General features: G+C 44.1%; 1 long non-coding RNA gene across 1 annotated transcript in view; it reads right to left on the bottom strand.

The window, feature by feature from the left end:
* Window positions 1–10,802: 10,802 nt before the first annotated feature.
* Window positions 10,803–21,100, bottom strand: part of LOC112551515 — a 32,913-nt gene continuing 22,615 nt past the window's right edge. Inside the window, exons 2-3 of the long non-coding RNA XR_003095802.1 lie at window positions 13,574–13,734; window positions 10,803–10,845 (exon numbers count right to left, since the gene is read on the bottom strand). This is a non-coding gene — a long non-coding RNA (uncharacterized LOC112551515). The remainder of the gene's footprint in view (window positions 10,846–13,573; window positions 13,735–21,100) is intronic.

The raw sequence follows: 21,100 nt of genomic DNA, 5'->3' as shown, positions 1-21,100 counted from the left end.
TGCACCCCATATTTTGTGATTGATGTTAACTATATTAACAGCTACAGTAAGAAGTAATGGGTACTCCTTAAGGGGGCGTTATATGGGTTTACCTGTTTTCATTACCTATATATGTTTACTGTGTATTATCTGAACTTACTTGTATTGTTGCCTATATATATCTCTTGCATTGCTACCTCAACTTACCTAGGCTTATCCGAGTTGATGCTTATATGTCTTTTATTGTGTTGATGCCTTGACTTACCACTTCCAGGGTGTGTTAATGTTCATCTGCGCAGGGGAGTTAATTATTGCCTACACTGTGGATCACGTGGATTGATTTCCTAGTTACCTCTTCTATGTTTTGCAGTCCCTTGAAGTGGTGCAATGTGTTGCTTGCAGGCTATTGTATATTGTGTCACATACTAATTCTACTGTATATATTTAATGTCTCTTCATATTTATTTTTGTATAGCAATAAATTTGTATATAGTTAAGTGCTTTTCCCAACCTGGCTCTAGAGAGAAATGAGGGGACTGCTCCATGGTGGCAGGCCCCTCTCATAGCACTCTTGCCTGACCACCCCATGCCTTCCACTTGCCAACATGGCATGCCTCTGGGTTTACCCAGGCTACATATAATATGGCTGTAGGTAGCTGACTGAACTTCTCCGTGTCTCACTCTCCCTTTTACAAAATATAATTGTAATAGTCTCTACTACATCTGCAGTATAGGGAAATGTTAATGTTACTGAGATTACTGAAAATGGATGCTAATTATAAGCATGATTTATTATTAGAAAGAATAAATTATGTATTGATGCGGTGCAGTTACTGCAGTTTAGTATTCTGCAGACAATGCAGGCACTTTCCTTACTTCCTGTATAACCTACTTACCCACACAGTTTTATTGAGAGAGTCATGATCTTGCTGAGAAACAATGCCTGATTGTTTGGTATAAAGTCAAGTTCTGACTGCTTTGAACATGAAGAAAAGATCAGACACACCCAGAGAAAAAAGGCATATAGACTGTTTGGCACCTCCCCAGAAAGTTAAAAGTTCTATAAACATGTTGTGATAGTGTTAGGATGATGTTGCCATGATGGTCTAGGAGAGATGTGAGAAATAAGGATTTTTGTAGGTGATTATATTTTATTGAATCAACTGTATAATTGGGAGGGATATAGACACATTTTTCACATACTAATACACTTCCTCAGATGGGGGGGTGAGGGGACAGACACTACTTGACCTAAAGAGTAGGTTGAGCAAGGGCCTGTGTAAAAAATCTGTATGTAAATTAAAAGTGGGATAAGAGATGTTATTGAGTAGCTAGCATTTTAAAGGACTACATAACGTGACAAGTGATAGTAAATGAGGTCAATTAATGTGACAGCGGTTTTTCAGGCCTGGTCTATGCTACAAGTTTGGTCAGTGGAATTCAAGTTTTGGTGACAGCAGTAGCACTTACACAATGTTTCTCAAAGGCAGCGGAACACCTGGTGATACCACTTCCTGAACAATGGAAGCCCCCTGCCATCACACGGAAGCCAGAAGAGGGCACATGTAGAACCTGGTCCAAACCCAAATAGAATATGATTGCCATGGACATCCAGATGCACTGGATTCCTTCTGGGCATGCTCAGAGGATAAGTCTAGCTGCACAGGTGAAAATAGAACTGAAAAATGGGCAAGTGAATAAATGCTCCTGAATTAGAGACATTTTGGGTGCTCCTGGATCTTCTGCTGCATCTGGATCATCAGGTGATGGTAGTGGCTAGGAGTGTCTTTCAACACCTCCAGCTGCTGAGAATGTTGCAACCCTTTTCTTTTGGATTCTGATTTGGCCACCATACCTTCATAAATCTGGACTACTGCAATGCGCTCTATATGAGGCTATGCTTGAAAATTGTCTAGAGGCTGCAGCTGGTACAAAACAGTGGCTTGCTTTCTCCAGGGGGGGCAGGGAATAGAGGTGCCAAGAGCACATCCCTCCAGTCCTCCAGCATCCAGTCCTCCAGTCCTCCAGCACATCCTCCAGCACTGGCTCTCAGTAGCCTTCTGGGCACAATTCAAGGTGCTAGTTTTGACCTCTAAATCCCCAAATGGTCTGGGACCTCCTTCCTTATGCCCCATTGGGATCCCTAAGGTCAGCTGAGAGTAAGCTCCTGCAAGTACCATCAGCAGGGTGTGAATTAGGGGCAGAGCTTGGGGGGGGGGCTGAGGCCCCCCCATAAGAGACAAGAGCCCCTGTATAAAATTTGAAAATCATAAGCTGGGGGGGTCTCCAATTGGATTGCTCCTTCCAGTGAATTGATTTAATTTTTTTTTTTTTTGCAGACTTTCCCCCCCCCCCCAAAGTTAAAGTGTAATTCAAACTCTGACCATCAGCGTGTCAAGTCTATTTGGCAAAAACCTGGGGGAGGTCATTCTCCAGAGAGAAGGGAGGGAGGCGGGGACAGAAGGAGGGAGGACAATTTTTGATACCCAAACATCCCTTAGATACAGTTAGATGAAATAGGGCCTCTCTGCCTCTGTTAGCATTAGCAATCCTTCAGAAACAATTCTACATTTCCTTAGACCAACATCACTCAATAACATTCAAACCAGAACTTAGTCTATCAACCCTTCCCCTGGCTTTAAAAGCAACCAGACATTTTGAATGCCTTCATTCTTGCCAGCTGGAGAGACAGTAAAAATGTTTACCAGTTGAGACAAGCTTGCAACCAGGCCCACACACTTCTGCCTGGAGCAGGAAGGAGGCCTTGGATTGTCTCAGTATTTGGTGCGAGTCCACTCCTATGTCCATAATAACAGGAAAAGCTAGCACATGTATAATGAGTTTGTAGCAAGGATGCAGATCTGGCTGTATGAGAGGAGTCACAAATGGGTCAAAGCAAAAGAGCTGTACTAGGCATATCACTGGGCAACTGCACAACAAGCTTTTAGGGGCATATGGGTGCATCTACACGAGATGCTTAATAGCAAATTAGCATAGTTTACTGTGAAGTAAGCATGTGCATCTACACATGTGTAGCAGAAAGCCCCCTTTTCCTCTTGCCTGCATTTGCTCTCCCCTCTTCGGATATGTTTCTCTTTTTCTACCTTTTCTTCCTTCCTCTCTCTTTCACTTTAAGATAAGGAATTGTGTTTTAAAATTTGTGTGTGTGCATTTTGTATCTCCCCTTGTAGTTTGGTATTTTTATCTATTTGTGTGCCATGGCATTTGTAGCTTATATTTTATACTCCTCACCTTTCATCTTTCAAATGAATGTATTTAGTTTCATAAGTAAGTTATACACTGTCTGTATCAGGCTGGCCCCTGAAAGAGCCAGTGAATCAGTGATTGAATGTGTAATAAGGTAGTACACAGCAATTAACACCTGGAAGCTGCAGATCAACCAAGGGAAGAACTCCATAGAAGACAATGTAACAACCGGGAAATCTCTAAACCTCACTGATCAAGGGCTAGAAGCCCTGGCCTGAGTTAATCAACACCAGAGACCAACTTTTGGGCTGAATATCTCCAGATCGACCACTCCCAGAGCTCTATTCTAAATTCATCAACAGACTCCCAAACCTGTACATACATGCGGACAACCCCTGGGGCTGACAGATGCTGTCCAGTAGCCACCGAGGGGGGGGGGGAAGTCCCCCAAGGGTAAAGGACCCCTGGATTGGGCCCCCCTTCTGGAAGATAACACCACGCTGAAAGAAGCCTCAACGACAGACTCCAGCGCTTTAGGATAGGTATACCTGACTCCTGTAGCCTGCTACTGTGTGTGTGTGTGTGTGTGTGTGTGTGTGTGTGTGTGTGTGTGTGTGTGTGTGTGTGTGTGTGTATGTGTGTGTGTGCGTGTGTGTGGACCAGCCCCAAGGTTTATGATTACAGTGTTTCAATCTGCCTAATAAACTAGAATTTTAAGGATCCCGAGTTGGACATTTGTAGCCAACACATGCACATGCTTACATCAAAGTAAATCTCCCTAATCCCGAGTAAATTTACTATCTGCAAATGCAAGTAGCAAATTTACTCAGCATCAGTAACAGCGCTGAAGTACTCGTGTGGATGCCTGACCAGGAGCCAACTCTGCTCCAGGTCAGCTGTCCACCAGGGAGCAGGAGATAGCTCCCTGACCCCAGGAGCTGCCTTCTGCCGGGGCAGGCTCTTCCATAGGAACCCGGGTGGGGACTATGTCCCCCTGCCCCAGCAGCAGGGAGCTCCAAGCCCCCTGCTTCGAGACTGCAATTAGGGAGCAGGGGGCTGGAAGACCCTTATCTCCCAGCAGAGGCTCCACGACCACAGGGCCACAGCTGGAAGATACTTATCTTACCCTGAAGTCATAGGGCTTGAGTTGAGAGACCCTTATCTCCCAGCAGTGGCCCCGTGACTGTGGGGACACTGCTGGGAGATGCTCATCTCCCAGCACAAGCCTCGTGACTGCGGAGCTCAAATTGGAGATAAGCATCTCCCAGCAGCAGCACCAGATGGCTGAGCTGGTGCTGGGAGCTCCCTGCTGGCTGGGGATGGGGAGCTTGTTCCCTGTTCCCAGCTCTGGGAGCACAGAGCTGGAGGGGGAACAAGCTGTCCAGTCTGCTCTCCACCCTAGCTGCACACTCACAGAGTTGGGTGGGGATCAAGCTCTGCAGCCCACACACCGGAATTGCAATCATGGAGCAGGAGCTGGGAGTTCCCCTGCATGGGGACAGCTGCCTGCCCAGCCTGGAGCTGGCTGGGACCTGCCCCTGACCAGGACAGATCCCAGCCAGCCCCAGGCTACGCAAGGAAGCATGAGCAGCCTGGAGGTGGCTGGGCACTGTCCTGTTCGGGGCAGTCCCCAGCCAGCTTTGGGCTGCACATGCAGCCTGGGGCTGGCCAAGAACTGCCCCGGTCAGGGGAAGATCCTAGCCCTGTGCCCCAATCAGGTGATCGAGGCCTAATCTGCCAGTGGGGCAGCTAGTAATGGGTGGATTGGGGCAGGGGACTGGGACTGTCCGTCCCCTGCAGCTCTTTCCAAGCCTGTGCCCCTGATCAGGTTGGTGGGAACATTTCTACCAATAAAGCATTAAAGCCCTGCTCCCCCTGGGGAGGGTCCTAAGTGCTGCTTTACGGGCCACTGGCTGCTCAGACACATAAAGGGTATAGACAAAGGAGTGAGAAAGGAAAGAAAAAAAAAAAAGTAATTCCTGGAAACAACCGCCTATTCTTACCATATTTAGAGGTAGCTATTAAGTCTTGAAAACCACTAATCATTGTCATGAGAACTTTGTGGGTTTGAGTGTGAATAGGAACATCACTGGTTGAAATAGGGTGGCTCTTGTCAGAGAAGCCTGATTATAAACATGGTGAGTGTGCCTACATGTACCCCTTAAGCAGGATTAGCCTAAAATCACCATTTTTAAGTCACATTAAGGACATGTATCCACATGTACACACCCTTAATGCTCCTTAAAAATGGCAATTTTAGGCTAGTACTCCTCAAGAAAGTAGCAAATTTAGACACAATGAGCTAAGTCACATTAGCCCACATGTAGATGCTTAATGCACATTAATGCATCTGCATATGGGCTAATGTGACTTAGCTAATCATGCCTCAAAGTTAATGCACCTTAATGCACATTAGAGCATCTACGTGTAGACACGTGCCTAAATCACTTTAATGTGCCTTAAGCAAAGGCGCATTAAGTTTAGGTGCATGTAAATACATGTGTAGACACTCCCAGTGTGGACACAAGCTTCCAGAGTGCTGAAGTTAGCTGAGGTTATTGAAATGTACCTTGCTTAGTTGGCAGCATAGGGTTCTGCTGGGGAAACAGTGATGATTTCACAGTCTCCATAGGTTGGGGCTCATGCTCTCCAAACAGCTATACTATGTCTAGCCCACAAGAGAATCTTGTTCATTTCAAAATGGAAATCCGACTCTTTCTTGGGGGACAACTTCCAAAAAGTGCTCTGACATATTCTGGCAAGTCCTCCTTATATCTCCCTCCATAACAAAGCACCCTTTAGAACACCATTGGTTCTGCTGGGACTATTGCTGGAAGCAGACAGGCAGAAAAATGGCCCAAACACATGCCTGCAGTCTCTTCTCTTCACCCAGCCTTGGTAACCATCACCAACAAGACTTTAGCCAGAACAGTGACTTGCCAAGCATTTGTAATTGTTTGCTTAGCACTGTGGGTGTCTTCCCCTACTCACGCACCTTTTGGAGCCCAAGAAACCACAAGCAACTCTGTGGCCACCAGCAAGAGAAACTTATCATGGCAGTAGTTGGGACAGCAACCAAGACTTGCCAGCTGAATGGCAGGTGCATTGTGCCTATAGCACGGTTACAAATTAAAAATTGAAGTGTTTTCATCATTTTCTTGTTTCCTTTATAGGCTAATGTTGTAAATCTGACATACTCTCTTTCTTCATTATCCATGTCCTTGGCTGCAAGTAGGACTCCATTGATAGCCACTCAGCTGACAGTGATTCAAAGAACAATGGAAGACATTTAATCAAGACTATCAGATAGGACTATCTGATTTTAATCAATGGAGGATATTTAATAAAGATGATAAATGGTACCAGAAGACAGGTGCACCAGTGGAAGGAAAGACTTGCTTCTCCAGTGGAAAGAAATGCACCAGGGGGAGAAGCACCACCACCAGAGCAATGGAAGACTAGCAAGCAGAAGGCCAACAAGCAAGTGCAAGTTGACATGATGCTAGTCCTCAGGGAACAGACAAATGCTGCAGAATCTGGCTGTTCATCAGACTGTGTGCGCTGCTCCAAGACCCTTCCTTCTCTTCAGGTCCTGGAGAACATCCTGTATGGGGCACCCTACAATGCATATACTCTCCAATAGGAGTGCACACTAGTTCTCTGATCATCTGGCATCCCACTCAAGGATGGGTGGGTGTGGGTCTGCAAGAGCAAATTGATATAGTAGGAGATGTTAATCACTGATCTTAGATCTACATTCTCTTGTTGTTCTTATGAGTATTGTCCTTTAGAGGTACATGGTGTTTCCTTGGTTGTTTGCTTTCTGATCTCTCTTGCAGTAAGCAACAATATGCAGTTTGTCATTACCTTTAATAATATATATATATTTTCAGTTCTGGTGTTCATTATGTTTAGATGGCATTAAACTACCCCATCTTAGGATATCCCTCAATCCCTTCTGTGTTCGGTAGGGTAGACTGGTCTAGAGGTCACTAAACCCTTCATGTAGTGGTTCTCAACCTGTTTTTAGACTTGAGGCATCCCTTGGAAAATGCCAGCTCTTAGTTTTCACTTGTATTTTTTACTACAGAAATATATTAGAGCAATTCTTCTGTTACAAAGAACTCAGAAAGTCTACAATAGGGCAAAATGTTTGTAACACTGTGGATTCCTATCTGAAATCTCCGGCCCACTGGCTGCTCAGACACATAAAGGGTATAGACAAAGGAGTGAGAAAGGAAAGAAAAAAAAAAAAGTAATTCCTGGAAACAACCGCCTATTCTTACCATATTTAGAGGTAGCTATTAAGTCTTGAAAACCACTAATCATTGTCATGAGAACTTTGTGGGTTTGAGTGTGAATAGGAACATCACTGGTTGAAATAGGGTGGCTCTTGTCAGAGAAGCCTGATTATAAACATGGTGAGTGTGCCTACATGTACCCCTTAAGCAGGATTAGCCTAAAATCACCATTTTTAAGTCACATTAAGGACATGTATCCACATGTACACACCCTTAATGCTCCTTAAAAATGGCAATTTTAGGCTAGTACTCCTCAAGAAAGTAGCAAATTTAGACACAATGAGCTAAGTCACATTAGCCCACATGTAGATGCTTAATGCACATTAATGCATCTGCATATGGGCTAATGTGACTTAGCTAATCATGCCTCAAAGTTAATGCACCTTAATGCACATTAGAGCATCTACGTGTAGACACGTGCCTAAATCACTTTAATGTGCCTTAAGCAAAGGCGCATTAAGTTTAGGTGCATGTAAATACATGTGTAGACACTCCCAGTGTGGACACAAGCTTCCAGAGTGCTGAAGTTAGCTGAGGTTATTGAAATGTACCTTGCTTAGTTGGCAGCATAGGGTTCTGCTGGGGAAACAGTGATGATTTCACAGTCTCCATAGGTTGGGGCTCATGCTCTCCAAACAGCTATACTATGTCTAGCCCACAAGAGAATCTTGTTCATTTCAAAATGGAAATCCGACTCTTTCTTGGGGGACAACTTCCAAAAAGTGCTCTGACATATTCTGGCAAGTCCTCCTTATATCTCCCTCCATAACAAAGCACCCTTTAGAACACCATTGGTTCTGCTGGGACTATTGCTGGAAGCAGACAGGCAGAAAAATGGCCCAAACACATGCCTGCAGTCTCTTCTCTTCACCCAGCCTTGGTAACCATCACCAACAAGACTTTAGCCAGAACAGTGACTTGCCAAGCATTTGTAATTGTTTGCTTAGCACTGTGGGTGTCTTCCCCTACTCACGCACCTTTTGGAGCCCAAGAAACCACAAGCAACTCTGTGGCCACCAGCAAGAGAAACTTATCATGGCAGTAGTTGGGACAGCAACCAAGACTTGCCAGCTGAATGGCAGGTGCATTGTGCCTATAGCACGGTTACAAATTAAAAATTGAAGTGTTTTCATCATTTTCTTGTTTCCTTTATAGGCTAATGTTGTAAATCTGACATACTCTCTTTCTTCATTATCCATGTCCTTGGCTGCAAGTAGGACTCCATTGATAGCCACTCAGCTGACAGTGATTCAAAGAACAATGGAAGACATTTAATCAAGACTATCAGATAGGACTATCTGATTTTAATCAATGGAGGATATTTAATAAAGATGATAAATGGTACCAGAAGACAGGTGCACCAGTGGAAGGAAAGACTTGCTTCTCCAGTGGAAAGAAATGCACCAGGGGGAGAAGCACCACCACCAGAGCAATGGAAGACTAGCAAGCAGAAGGCCAACAAGCAAGTGCAAGTTGACATGATGCTAGTCCTCAGGGAACAGACAAATGCTGCAGAATCTGGCTGTTCATCAGACTGTGTGCGCTGCTCCAAGACCCTTCCTTCTCTTCAGGTCCTGGAGAACATCCTGTATGGGGCACCCTACAATGCATATACTCTCCAATAGGAGTGCACACTAGTTCTCTGATCATCTGGCATCCCACTCAAGGATGGGTGGGTGTGGGTCTGCAAGAGCAAATTGATATAGTAGGAGATGTTAATCACTGATCTTAGATCTACATTCTCTTGTTGTTCTTATGAGTATTGTCCTTTAGAGGTACATGGTGTTTCCTTGGTTGTTTGCTTTCTGATCTCTCTTGCAGTAAGCAACAATATGCAGTTTGTCATTACCTTTAATAATATATATATATTTTCAGTTCTGGTGTTCATTATGTTTAGATGGCATTAAACTACCCCATCTTAGGATATCCCTCAATCCCTTCTGTGTTCGGTAGGGTAGACTGGTCTAGAGGTCACTAAACCCTTCATGTAGTGGTTCTCAACCTGTTTTTAGACTTGAGGCATCCCTTGGAAAATGCCAGCTCTTAGTTTTCACTTGTATTTTTTACTACAGAAATATATTAGAGCAATTCTTCTGTTACAAAGAACTCAGAAAGTCTACAATAGGGCAAAATGTTTGTAACACTGTGGATTCCTATCTGAAATCTCTGGTTTATCATATGAAACATGCTTGCACACTAACAGTGCCAACATTGTGTAGTACCCCATGGCACCACTGAAAAGATTTCAAGTTACCCACAATATTATCCAGGGGTGCCTTGAGTCTAAAAAGGTTGAAAAGCACTGACTGAGGCAGCTCTCCACAGGAAGTTCTTAACTGACTGGTAATATTCTGAGGTCACCAATTTCTACAGTGCAATTCTCACCAACTTCTCAAAAGGCAGAACTACTCTCATTCTTATGTCAAACCACTGCAGCACAGATGCAAGCTCATCCCACTGATCAAGCATAGTAAGCTTGCACCTGTGAAAGTTTTGCAGCTTGTGTAGCCTAGGAAAACTCATTCTTACCAGCACACGTTAGTCTCTTGTGCCCAGCTGACACTCAACAGTACTCTGCAACTTTTGATGCCTCCATAAGCCAGCACCTCCTAACTCTTTGTTGCAATATCCACTAGGGCTGTGCGAAATTTCACCAGCTGTTCCATTTCAACACTGTTTCAATTCGTTTTGAGCTTGAAACAGCAAAATCAAAATGAAACAATGGGCTTCAAAACAGCCACAAAACAAAACGAGGGCAGCCAAAACATTTTGGAAGTTTCGAAACGTTTTGAGTTTTGAAGCTGAAGCTGGGCTTGTCTGCAGGGAAACAGAAAGTAAGGAGAGGGAGCGGGATGAGGGGGGAAGGACTGCTCTGATATTGACTGTGACTGTTTGGCTGCCTGAGATGCTGCTGTGCTGCTTACTATGTTATTACCTGTTGTCATTTAAAGTGGTGGACCAGGATGAGGCTGTAGGGGAGGAGGAGACCTCATTGGGGCACACTGCCACGTCATGTAGAGGCCCCAGGGTCACTGAGGGCGTGCCTTAACACACACTCACAGCATCACCCATATCACAAGTTTTGCTTGTCAGAAGCTTGAGGTGCAGTTTCCCAGAAACCCCTGCACCTATCTCCTTGAAACCTGGTAGGCTTCATGGCCTCTGTAGGGGCTACCATACCTGCAGTTTTCATCCCTCCTTGAAATAACACACACTCACAGCATCACCCATATCACAAGTTTTGCTTGTCAGAAGCTTGAGGTGCAGTTTCCCAGAAATTCTTGTACCTACCTCCTTGAAACTTGGCAGACTTCATGCCCTTAGAAGGATCTACCATCTCTGCTGTTTTCATCCAAATCTGCCAAAAAATGACAAAGTTATAGGCAGTTTTGTGCTTCCCTATTATAGCCTACGGGCAAAACATGGAAATAGCAAAACAGTTTCAATGAAATGACACAGACCAGTGTCCTGGCGAAACGGCGAAATGGAAGTCGAAACGAAATGGTGCTGTTTCACTCGGCCCTATCTGCTATTTGTCCTCTGCTTATTCTTCCTCCACGGCTACCCAGTGCTGCTGTTTCCCATTGCTCAGGTTGTGCTGACATACAAGTATAATGCAGTTTGTGACAAGGAGGGTGCATCTATACATACATTTTGCAGTTATTGCAGATTAGACTAATTAGCCCTGCAGTAGAGTCACAGTTTACACACGTGCCAGAATTAGAGCACAGTAAATTAATTAACTCTGTTGTAAGATAATAATGTCAGGGGCAGTACTATCTTATGGCAGGGTAATTACATACGATCAAACACATGTGTAGATTGTGGCAGGGGCTGGCTGGAGTACAAAGGTGCTAAAGTACAGGGGCTGCCTGCTACCTAGCTCTGCACTTTAGCATCCTCATGCCCTGGCCAGCCCCTCCACTTCCTGAAGCCACCACCCAAAGCCCAAGGCTGCTCTGCCCCAGCAAAAAGTGCTGCTGTCCCAGGTGCATATGTAGACTCTGCACCCAAAAGCAGCTGACTCTGGCACAAACTGCACTGAAGTTTTTTGCTTTGCCTTAATTTCACATGTAGATGCACTTGGAAGGACTCAGTCACATTAGAGCACCTTTTAGGACCCATGGTGGAAGGAATGTGGAAAGGGACCAAAAACATGGCAAACATGCAAAAATGGAGGCACAGAAAAGAACTAAAGCACGTAGAGGAAAATACTATGGGAGGAATATGCTCCTTTGCCATAACTCAGGGAAGCATGGGAATCTCCTATTGCTATGTAATAGACTGTAACAGCATGGCAGGAGCTACCGTTCCCAGCAGGCTGCTGGGGAGAGAGGAAGGAAACAGAGAGGAAGCCGGGATTGTGCGTGAAGAAACAGGCTGGCAGAGAGAGAGAGAGAAGCAGCAGCTTGCAAGATGCAGGCTGAGACCTAGGAGTTGCAGCTGGGCTGACTCTGCAAGCCACAGCAGCAGGCTTCAGAGAGGGAGATGGGGACACAGTGACTGAGTGTTTTGTGAGGCTAAAGACTAGTTTGAGAGTCCCCCTGGAGTTAAGGGAGGGCTTAAAGTTTCTTCATTGTATTGCATCACATTGTTAATGTTCCATATTTGTTATCCTGCTATCTGTCCCTGAAGGGTTTTATCAGTAAGTCATTATTATTGTCTGTTATGTATATTCTAAGTGTATATACCTTAATGTTTGCTCACCTGTTTTTCCAGACCTCTTTAGCTGGTTGGTCTGTGACCCTATCCCCCCAGAATCCCCCATATATATTTGAGAACCATCCTTTTGGCTCCTGTGCAGATTCTGGGGTTCAGTACAGCTGCTGACCTCCATCACAAAATGACCTCCAGCACCTTCTAAGCCAAGAGCCACTGAGATGCTTTTCCAGGCCACCATTTGCATTCAGCCAACCCAGTTGCTTATGGGGGAGATGTGTTGTATATATTACAAAGTTTTTGATGTCACGTGCTCTCCAGATGAGCAATGGTAATGACTATACTGTCAACAGAAACATGAGGAAGGGAAATCTCTCATTAAGGCTTTAATGAGGAACAACACAGGAAAGATTTTTTGTCAGGTTTCTTTTCCATATAATGACATGCATATGACTAATTTGAGGAGCATCCCCATACAGCTTTGTTTACAGTGACTGAAACTATTTCCTCTGTGATTTGTATGTTAAATCAAGGCATAGCATAGGAATGTCCTCAAGCTTCTGCCCGGCATTAGAAGCAGTGACCAGATGTTATTTCTCCCTCCCTTATCCCCTTCTCAGTCTGAAAATGTTAAGCAGTTCCAAGTGATATGACTCCTTATGCATTTATTTTGGAGAGCGGAGGTCAGAAGTGGGACTTCCCAAGGTACAGACTAAGAACTGTATATGAACTCTGTCAGGCAGCACTTAGATAACATTTCCCCCAGTGAACTGCTGCTGATAAGTTGAAAAGCCACTTGTAACTCAAGAGCCAGTCTGAATGTCACTGGAAGCATTCCCCTGCCCCTTGATTTTGCATTTGTATGCTTCTACTGCAGCTCCTGGCGTTGAATCAGCACCAACAAAAATCGTAGGATTTTACAGTAGTGTAACATGGAGTAAGCAAACAGGGCACGTGATCTGGGCACCACGTAAGGAATGGGAGCGGGAGAGCATGCTACTTGCTGCAGCCTACCTCACTGATACCTACTGCCTTGCTCACTCTGCCAGCACTTTGTGGGTCCAGGAAGCAGCTGGACCAGGCAAGGGATGCCAGAGTGCAAGACATTCTGAGAATTATAGTTTTGCAGAGCAGCAGTGGAGTTCGCTGAACCAATGTGACTCCCATTTTTTGGTGCCAAATTCAGCTTTTTTTCCCCCCTCCAGACATGCCCTTCAGCTGCCAAAAATGGGTGAAAGTTTCCCCTGGGAGCAGCAAGCTACACTGCCAGTCTAGAGACCCACAATTCCCAGAACATCTTGTGCTCCATAACATGGCCTGGCTCTCTGCTCTGTTCCTGGGTCTGCACTCAATATAGTGGGGTGGAAGGGAAGGGTGAGGCAGCTGTGTGGGCCACATTTTTCCATGCTACGGTTCAGGTCTCTCACCTGCATTGGCTCTGCTGACTGCTGTAGATATTGGCACTCGCATAACTGCTGGAAGGAGGAGACTGAATATGTTCTTGTCCCCAGAGTCCAATATCTTTTGATGCGAACATACTCAGGCATGGGGCTTGCAATGGACTTGGCATCTATAAACACAGCACAACCTGAAGGTGCAAACCAATGCGTTTAGAGGTGTTCCAGAGTTTAAACCTCGGTAACATGTTGGTCAAGACAACCTCAGAGAGAACACAAGCAACCAGACCAATACAAAGCACAGCACTGTGGGATAGCAGTTTAGTTTATGCAAAACAAGGATGCATCTACATCAACCTTATAGTAGTACAGTATATAAAATCTGCAAAGTAGAGTTGTCACTACCAAAGTGGGTTATAAAGAGGAGTTGTATGTAGATGTAAAGTAGCTTATACAAAAAAAAAATGTGTTTTGGGAAGAGAAACCAAACTTACTTTTGTGGATCAGACCTAAAAACAGGATTGCTTACATCAGTATCATAATTAAGTAGCTCAAAAACTTCAGCTATGAATTTTCAGAAGTCTAGTATAACTGAATGAAAAGAGAGACAAACTGTTTTCTTTTTCTTTAATCATGTAAACTATTTTCTTTTTCTTCAATAATCATATTTAAAAATCTGGAGCTGGGTCCTCATTTGATGCAACTCTGCAAAGCTGTATTGTGGAGCTATCCTGATTTGTTCCAATTAAGGACAAATGCCAAATTATTTGTTTGTTTATTAACTGTCCAATCTGTGTTGTTGTCATTTAATCTTCCTCTATAATTCCTTTGACGATATTAAGGATTATTAATTCCAAAAATAACATTCTGTCATTGTCATCCAATATTAAACACACAGACACTGTATACACTGTAATTGTAAACCAATTGTCAGTACTAAAGTTTAGAAAAGAATGTTTGTAGGAATGTACTGCCAGGTTACCATTAGCCCACTTCCTTCAAGTCCTTCCTTTTACAAAATTATAGACACGGGCAGCAACTACAGACAGTCAAAAGATAAAGTTCAGAAATAAGGATAATTTTGAACCTCACATGTTATAAGTAGTCAGCTTTATTTTGGTCAGGCCTTTGTTTATGGGTATAAGGAAATGTAGAAGAAAACAAAACTCAGCATGTTTGCATAGCAGGGGTTTCCTGTTGGCCTGTCCTTTGGATAGGTCTGAGTTAGATTTCAGGTTGTAAATCAAAATATCAAGACAAAAAAAAATCAAGCAAAAACTTTACATTTTCCCTGTGTTGGGCCTAGTAAATCTAAGTGGCTTAGATTTTCAGACTTCAATGACTTATTTTACATAATAAGCACCAAAATTTCTGTTTGTGAAAGTGAGGTGAAGCTTCTGCTAATCCAGTGAGGCTGCACTTGCTTATTCCAGCAGTGTTTTGGCTTCTGCATTGCCTGTTTTTCTACGCTCTTCAAATCTGATTCCAATGGAAAAAAGCTGTCTCACGACATTCACATTATCAGTCCATTTATGTAATGTATTTGCAGTGGAAGATTAAACAAAACGATTTTGCTTACCAAGGTTTGAGTAGCTGCCCAGAAAAAGTGTGTGCAGAGCCAAACACTATTTCCATAGTCACTAAAGTTTAAACAATTTCATTTGGATTAAGCAAAGGATAAGGTGCCACATTTATCTCTTACATAAGCAGGTACAATTCCCATGGAAATGTCAAGGACAAGTTCATCAGTAACTTGAACTATGGCGCAAATTACATAGGAGACCCTATTCTCCTACTGACCAACAGATTGGAGTTAAAGCACATTGTGGGGAGAAATATTGTGTTACTGACACCTGTCCATAAATGGAAAAAAAGACTGGACTATATGACCAATCTTATTCTTCTTCCTGTGTAAAAATTATTTGTAGGCATGTTTTTGTTTAGTGGTATGCTTGTCAAACATTAAGTCACAGTCTGCACTAACTAGGGATCATTTTTATAAACTACTACATTGAGTAACTCAATGATTGTACTTTAGAATGAATTCTGTAAATTCCATGGTGTTTTTTCTTCTCCCCAATTTGATGACTCCCAGGTCAACAATGAGCTTTCAAAACGACCTGATCAAATAATTTGATGCAAATATTGGTGCAAATACATTTTCTCAAAACGTTACAATATTCTCTCTTTCATAGGGAAGTCAGTCTACTCATACATGTTGGAAAACAAATCAAAGGTGCTGTAAGTACCATCAAGGCAATTTTGCAGTTTTTACGCACTGAAATCTTACAAGTATTTTTGCTGAGTAATCACATCTGTAATCAAAGGGCTCATTTATACTTGAAATAAATTCCGATTAAGATATTGTGAATTTATACTGAAATAGCTATTCCTAAGTAACTCAATGGACACTTATTCTGGAATAACTGCCTTGTTCCAGTTCAACCTAGTCCATGTTAAAAGTTCTGATAGCAGACAGTAACCACCACCACCAAGCTGCTACAAGGCATGCATGCCCAAGCACTTCTCATGGCTTCACACAGCTGTCCTCCACAGCTGCATTACCAGAGCACAACATGCATCCTGAGAAGGAACTAGCTACTGAAGGGACTGCAGTAGTCAGCAAATGACATGGGAATGTCTATTAAAGCCCTCATCCAACTGTGAGATGAGGCCTGGATGGTAACAGGAGCCTTACATCACTCAGTAGAAATAGAATAATTCCACCAGCAAAAATTCTACCACCACAAAAGAGCAATGGGTGTGGATGGACTCAAACTTGTGTTCTGCCACCAAAACATTTTGGTGGAGAATTCAGAATCTGACCCATAACATTTGGAGTTCAGGGTTTTATTTTAAGTACATGAATTCTGCTTTTCCTTCACTGATTCATCTTTTCCCATCCTTCTTTTTTCTGTCCTTTTGTCTAGCTTTAATAAGGACCTTCAGTTAGAACAAAAGAGGAACAGTGAAGAAAGTGTCACCAAAAGAGAACTCTTTCCTTAAAGAATTTCTAGTGTTGTCTTTTAATTCTCTGTCATGTTGTACCTAATGATCCAAGCAAAACTAGGATCTCCAAGCGTATCTTCATATACACAAACTGCAGAACCGCAAAAGCCAAAAGTATTGTGCGTAGAGAACACTGTACAAATAACTCTGCAGGGGTTGAGGGAGGAGCAGCACTGGTTTATTGTCTAGTGAGCCATTAAATAGTTGATTAACATGAGTCTGTCATCTTATACAACATTTGGGTCATCGTACAGGAACAAATTTCAACTAAGACTCAGTACACAGAGAAAATGACGCTGGCATTCAGCAACTCTCTAGGCTGGTTTCTCAAGAAGTGCCCCTCCTTGAAAGAGAGACTTACTTATTCTATACCAACCTCAAATTCTTTTCTATTGCTCCATGAGCCAGGCCTATTTTCTTAACTGCTTACACAAGGAGTTACAAATCCAGACAGTGCAGAATTGTGAAACATCTAGAGCAAAGCACAAACATCTGAGAAGGCTGCAATTCAACATATAAAGAAGAAATTTAAAAAAAATAAAAATAACACCCGTATGAAGACTTTGTTGCATGACACAGTTGATATATGTAGAAAGAGCAAGAAGAACACTCGACTTCAGGAGGCTAACAAAGGCAATTTTTGCTGACATCTCTGAGTCTCTTTGAACTGATGATCCATACCATTATGTGCAAAACCTGCAATCTTATTCCTAAGCAATTTTCTGTAGGCCAGGGGGTTACATTTCAATGCAGATCCCATTTGGGGGCTCAAACTAACCCTTGGCTGCTGAAATATATTTGGGTGGTGAGATAGTGATGGTGGTGATTGAAATACTTAACTGTATAATTCAGAAGCTCATAACAACAGATGTCTAGGTTGACATGGCAGTTAAACCTAATGGATAAATTACCATTCTGGGACTCATGGAACCTAGAATATATTTCAGTCTTTGCTGCTAACCTGGTATAGGAGCTAAACAAGTCTCATCCTTTCTGTGTCACAGTTCCCCCAGCTATAAAATGGGGAATGACAACACTGACCTCCTTTGTCAAGTGCATTAAGATCTCCTGATGGACAAGTGCTAGGTAGGATCATTATTATCCTCTATCCAGAAGGAGCCAATGGATAGTTTCAGTCTGAATTATCATTATTTTAGATTAAGAAAGTAATAACACAAAAAAGGAGGAAAGGAATATCTATGGCTAGGGACAGACATCCAAAAAGCCTGAGCCTGAATTGATTCAACCTTTGCAGGTTAGTCTAACCTGGCTAGGCTGGACCAGTTTCCAAGCATACAATCCCTCTGGACCGAGGAAATTCAGGCACATGCCTGCAGTGGCTCAGACTAAAAGCCAGGGGGTGCTACAGCAGCACTCCCTTCCCTTGCACAGAGTTGAACTGAGGGGGGGCATGGCTAGGCCCTGGCAAGACCTCTGATTAGGGAGGTCTGCCTGCACCATCCCAGGCTTTTCCCTGCTGGCTGCTCAAGGGCTGAGAGAATTGTCAGCCCCCAGACCCTTGCTAGCACTCTGAGGCAAGAGAGTGTGTACAGTGCATGTGTCTGTTGATAACACTGAGCTTTTCAATCTCCCGCCCTGCTTTTCAGACTGTCTGCAGCAAACTGACATGTGAGCAAGGTAGCCCAGAGCTGATAAGAGTCTTTATCACCTGATTAGAAAAGCAATAGCCTCTCTCCCATTACTTCAAGCTCTTATTAAACAGTTACTGGGGTGACCTGTTGATTAGCTCCAAAAGCCCTGTTCTGTCTGCCTGCCTGTCCCAATGAAATTGGACACACACACACACACACACACACACACACAGACAGACACCTCTCGGCATTAGCTAGCACACCACATGCCTAGGGTCTGTGGGGCGGGTTCTGTGCTGTGGGAGATGGGAGGGAGGGAGTGGGGGGGATTTCCTGCTTGAGCAGTGAGGGGGGGGTAGGGCAGGGAAAACCCAGCAGACCCTGCTGTGTCTGCAGTCTCTGTTGGAGCCTTATACAGCACTAGCTAGCATACCACATGCTGGCTATGGTCTGTGCTATGGGAGGGGGGAGGAAGGGATCCCTGCTTAAGCAGCAAGTGGTGAGAGGTGAAAGGGAGCGGGCCACGGGGAAGCCAGCAGACCCTGCTGTGTCTGCAAGTTTGTGCTGGAGGAGCTCTGCCCAGGGAGCAGAGGGGAGGGGCCAGCCCTGCTGTGAAGCAGAGAGCCCTGCCCAGCCCAGTCCAGAGAGCATGCTGGGATGCTGGGGGTGCTTGGTTTATCTTAAACCAGCAAGGGGTCTGGGACAAACATTGTATAAACCAGTTTGAGCCAAATCAGTTAAGGCTGGTACTACAGTCAACCAGGTTTATCTCAAACAGGTTTCAGCTATTTTCTAACTGGTTTATGTGTACCGAATATCTGTTTTGTTACAGGTTTAAAGCAGTTTCTGATCATTTAACCTGGTTTATGTATAACGTCTGTCCCTAGCCTATGAGTTTATGACCACTTGGGGATGGTCTACATTGAACTATATACAAAATGGCTGCCAGACTCTGCAAAAAATAGATTTAAAGGTGCAGGATATAGTAAAAGTAATGACTTAAATAGCTACACTCACCACATCTATACTTGAAAATCAGGTCCTGAGAAAGAGTAATCTGTTGGCATAATTTTGTTCAATATCTTCATTAATGACCTGTGAAATGGGATAGGCTGCACCCTTAGCAAGTTCGTGGATGACGCCAAGCTGGGGGGATTAGTAGATTCACAGGGGGGTAGGGCTAGGATTCGAGGTGACCTAGACAAATGGGAGAACTGGGCCAAAAGAAATCTTATGAGGTTCAACAAGGAGAAGTGCAAGGTCATGCACTGACAGTGGAACAATCCCATACACCGCTACAGGCTGGGGGCAACTTGCTAAGCAGCAGCTCTGCAGAAAAGGACCTGGGGATTACAGTGGACAATAAGCTGAATGAGTCAACAGTGTACCTTTGTTGCCAAGAAGGCTAACAGCATATTGGGCTAGATTAGTACAGTAAAAGCTTTGTTTTCCCCCATGGGGAATGGAGGATGCTGGTTAACAAAATATGCCAGTTATCTGAGAGGCCTGAACAGGAGTCCATGCCTGTTTGGGCCACCGCCCCTCCTGCCACGTCTGGGGCATCGCCGCCTCTCCCGCGGGCCCCGAGGGGCAGGGAGGCAGGCCCCGCACAGGCTGCTTTGCCCCAGGTCGTGGGGGCTCGGCAAAACTGGAACTGCCACAGTGGGCACTTCCTGTTTCACTTTTACCTTACAAGCCAGCATGCCGGTTAATAGAGCATGCCACCTTGTAAGGTGCCAGATAACATAGCTTTTACTGTAGTACTGTTGCCAGCAGATTGAGGGAAGTAATTATTCCCCTCTGTTCTGTACTGGTGAGGCTACATCTGGAGTAATGTGCTCAGTTTTGGCTCCTTCACTATAGGACATATGTGGACAAGTTGGAGAGAGGGCAACAAAATGGTTTGGGGGTTGGGGCACATGACTGAGGAGAGGCTGAGGGAACTGGGCTCATTTAGTCTGCAGAAGAGAAGACAAGGGGGGAAGGGGGAAGGGGTTGATAGCATCCTTTAACTACCTGAAGGGTGGTTCCAAAGCAGATGGAGCTGGACTGTTCTCAGTGGTGGCAGATGACAGAACAAGGAGCAATGGTCTCAAGTTGCAGCAAGGGAAGTTTAGGTTGGATATTAGGAAAAATTTTCTCACTAGGAGGATGGTGAAGCACTGGAACAGGTTACCTAAAGAGGTAGTGAAATCTCCATCCTTGGAGGTTTTTAAGGCCCAGCTCAACAAAGCCCTGGCTGGGATGATCTAATTGGGGACGGTCCTGCTTTGAGCGGGGGGTTGGACTAGATGACGTCCTGAGGTCCCTTCCAAACCTAATGTTCTATGATAATTATTTCAAATGACTGGAGATTGTTTCAATATTTCCTATAATTTCTTCCACATGCTGCTGGGAAGCCCCTAATGGCACAAGGCCTGGGGGACAAGGAGCAGCCTGAGCATGGGATCCCCATGACCCTGAATCACATGAAAGAATCATCTACTGCCTAAATGGACTTTGGTGCCTTAGTCTGAGCAGAACCTTAGAAGAGAATCCGACAAAGGGAGAACTCTATTTCATGCTTCTTGTTTTTATTCCAAACTCCCGCTAACTGTTCATTTCAACAGTTAACAGAGCTCTCTGATTCCTTAAGAATTCCTGCCTACTCAGAGGTCTAAATTTAGAACAATCTAGCAGACCGAGGAGCCCTCACAACAGTCTTTAAAGTGATTTCTACATGAAATAAACCCTTGTTCTGTCTCTTGACAACCCAATAAGCCACATAGCCTTAAGTGAACCAGACCATCAGCTGTGGTAAGTCATCCTGGCTCTCCTGAGTTCAATGGAGTTGCATTAAACTGATCTACCTGAGGCTCTGGACTAAGAAAATTAAATTTAGAAAACCAACCTGATTACAACAGTGAGTGGATGGAAGACTTTTTGACAAACTACAGTCTGTCCCATTTCATTCCTG

Source organism: Alligator sinensis, unplaced genomic scaffold (genome assembly GCF_000455745.1).
Source record: "Alligator sinensis unplaced genomic scaffold, ASM45574v1 scaffold66_2, whole genome shotgun sequence".
In the NCBI taxonomy this organism is placed as follows: Eukaryota; Metazoa; Chordata; order Crocodylia; family Alligatoridae; genus Alligator; species Alligator sinensis.
Note: the sequence above shows the minus strand (reverse complement) of the source record. Positions and strands in the feature narration are given on the sequence as shown.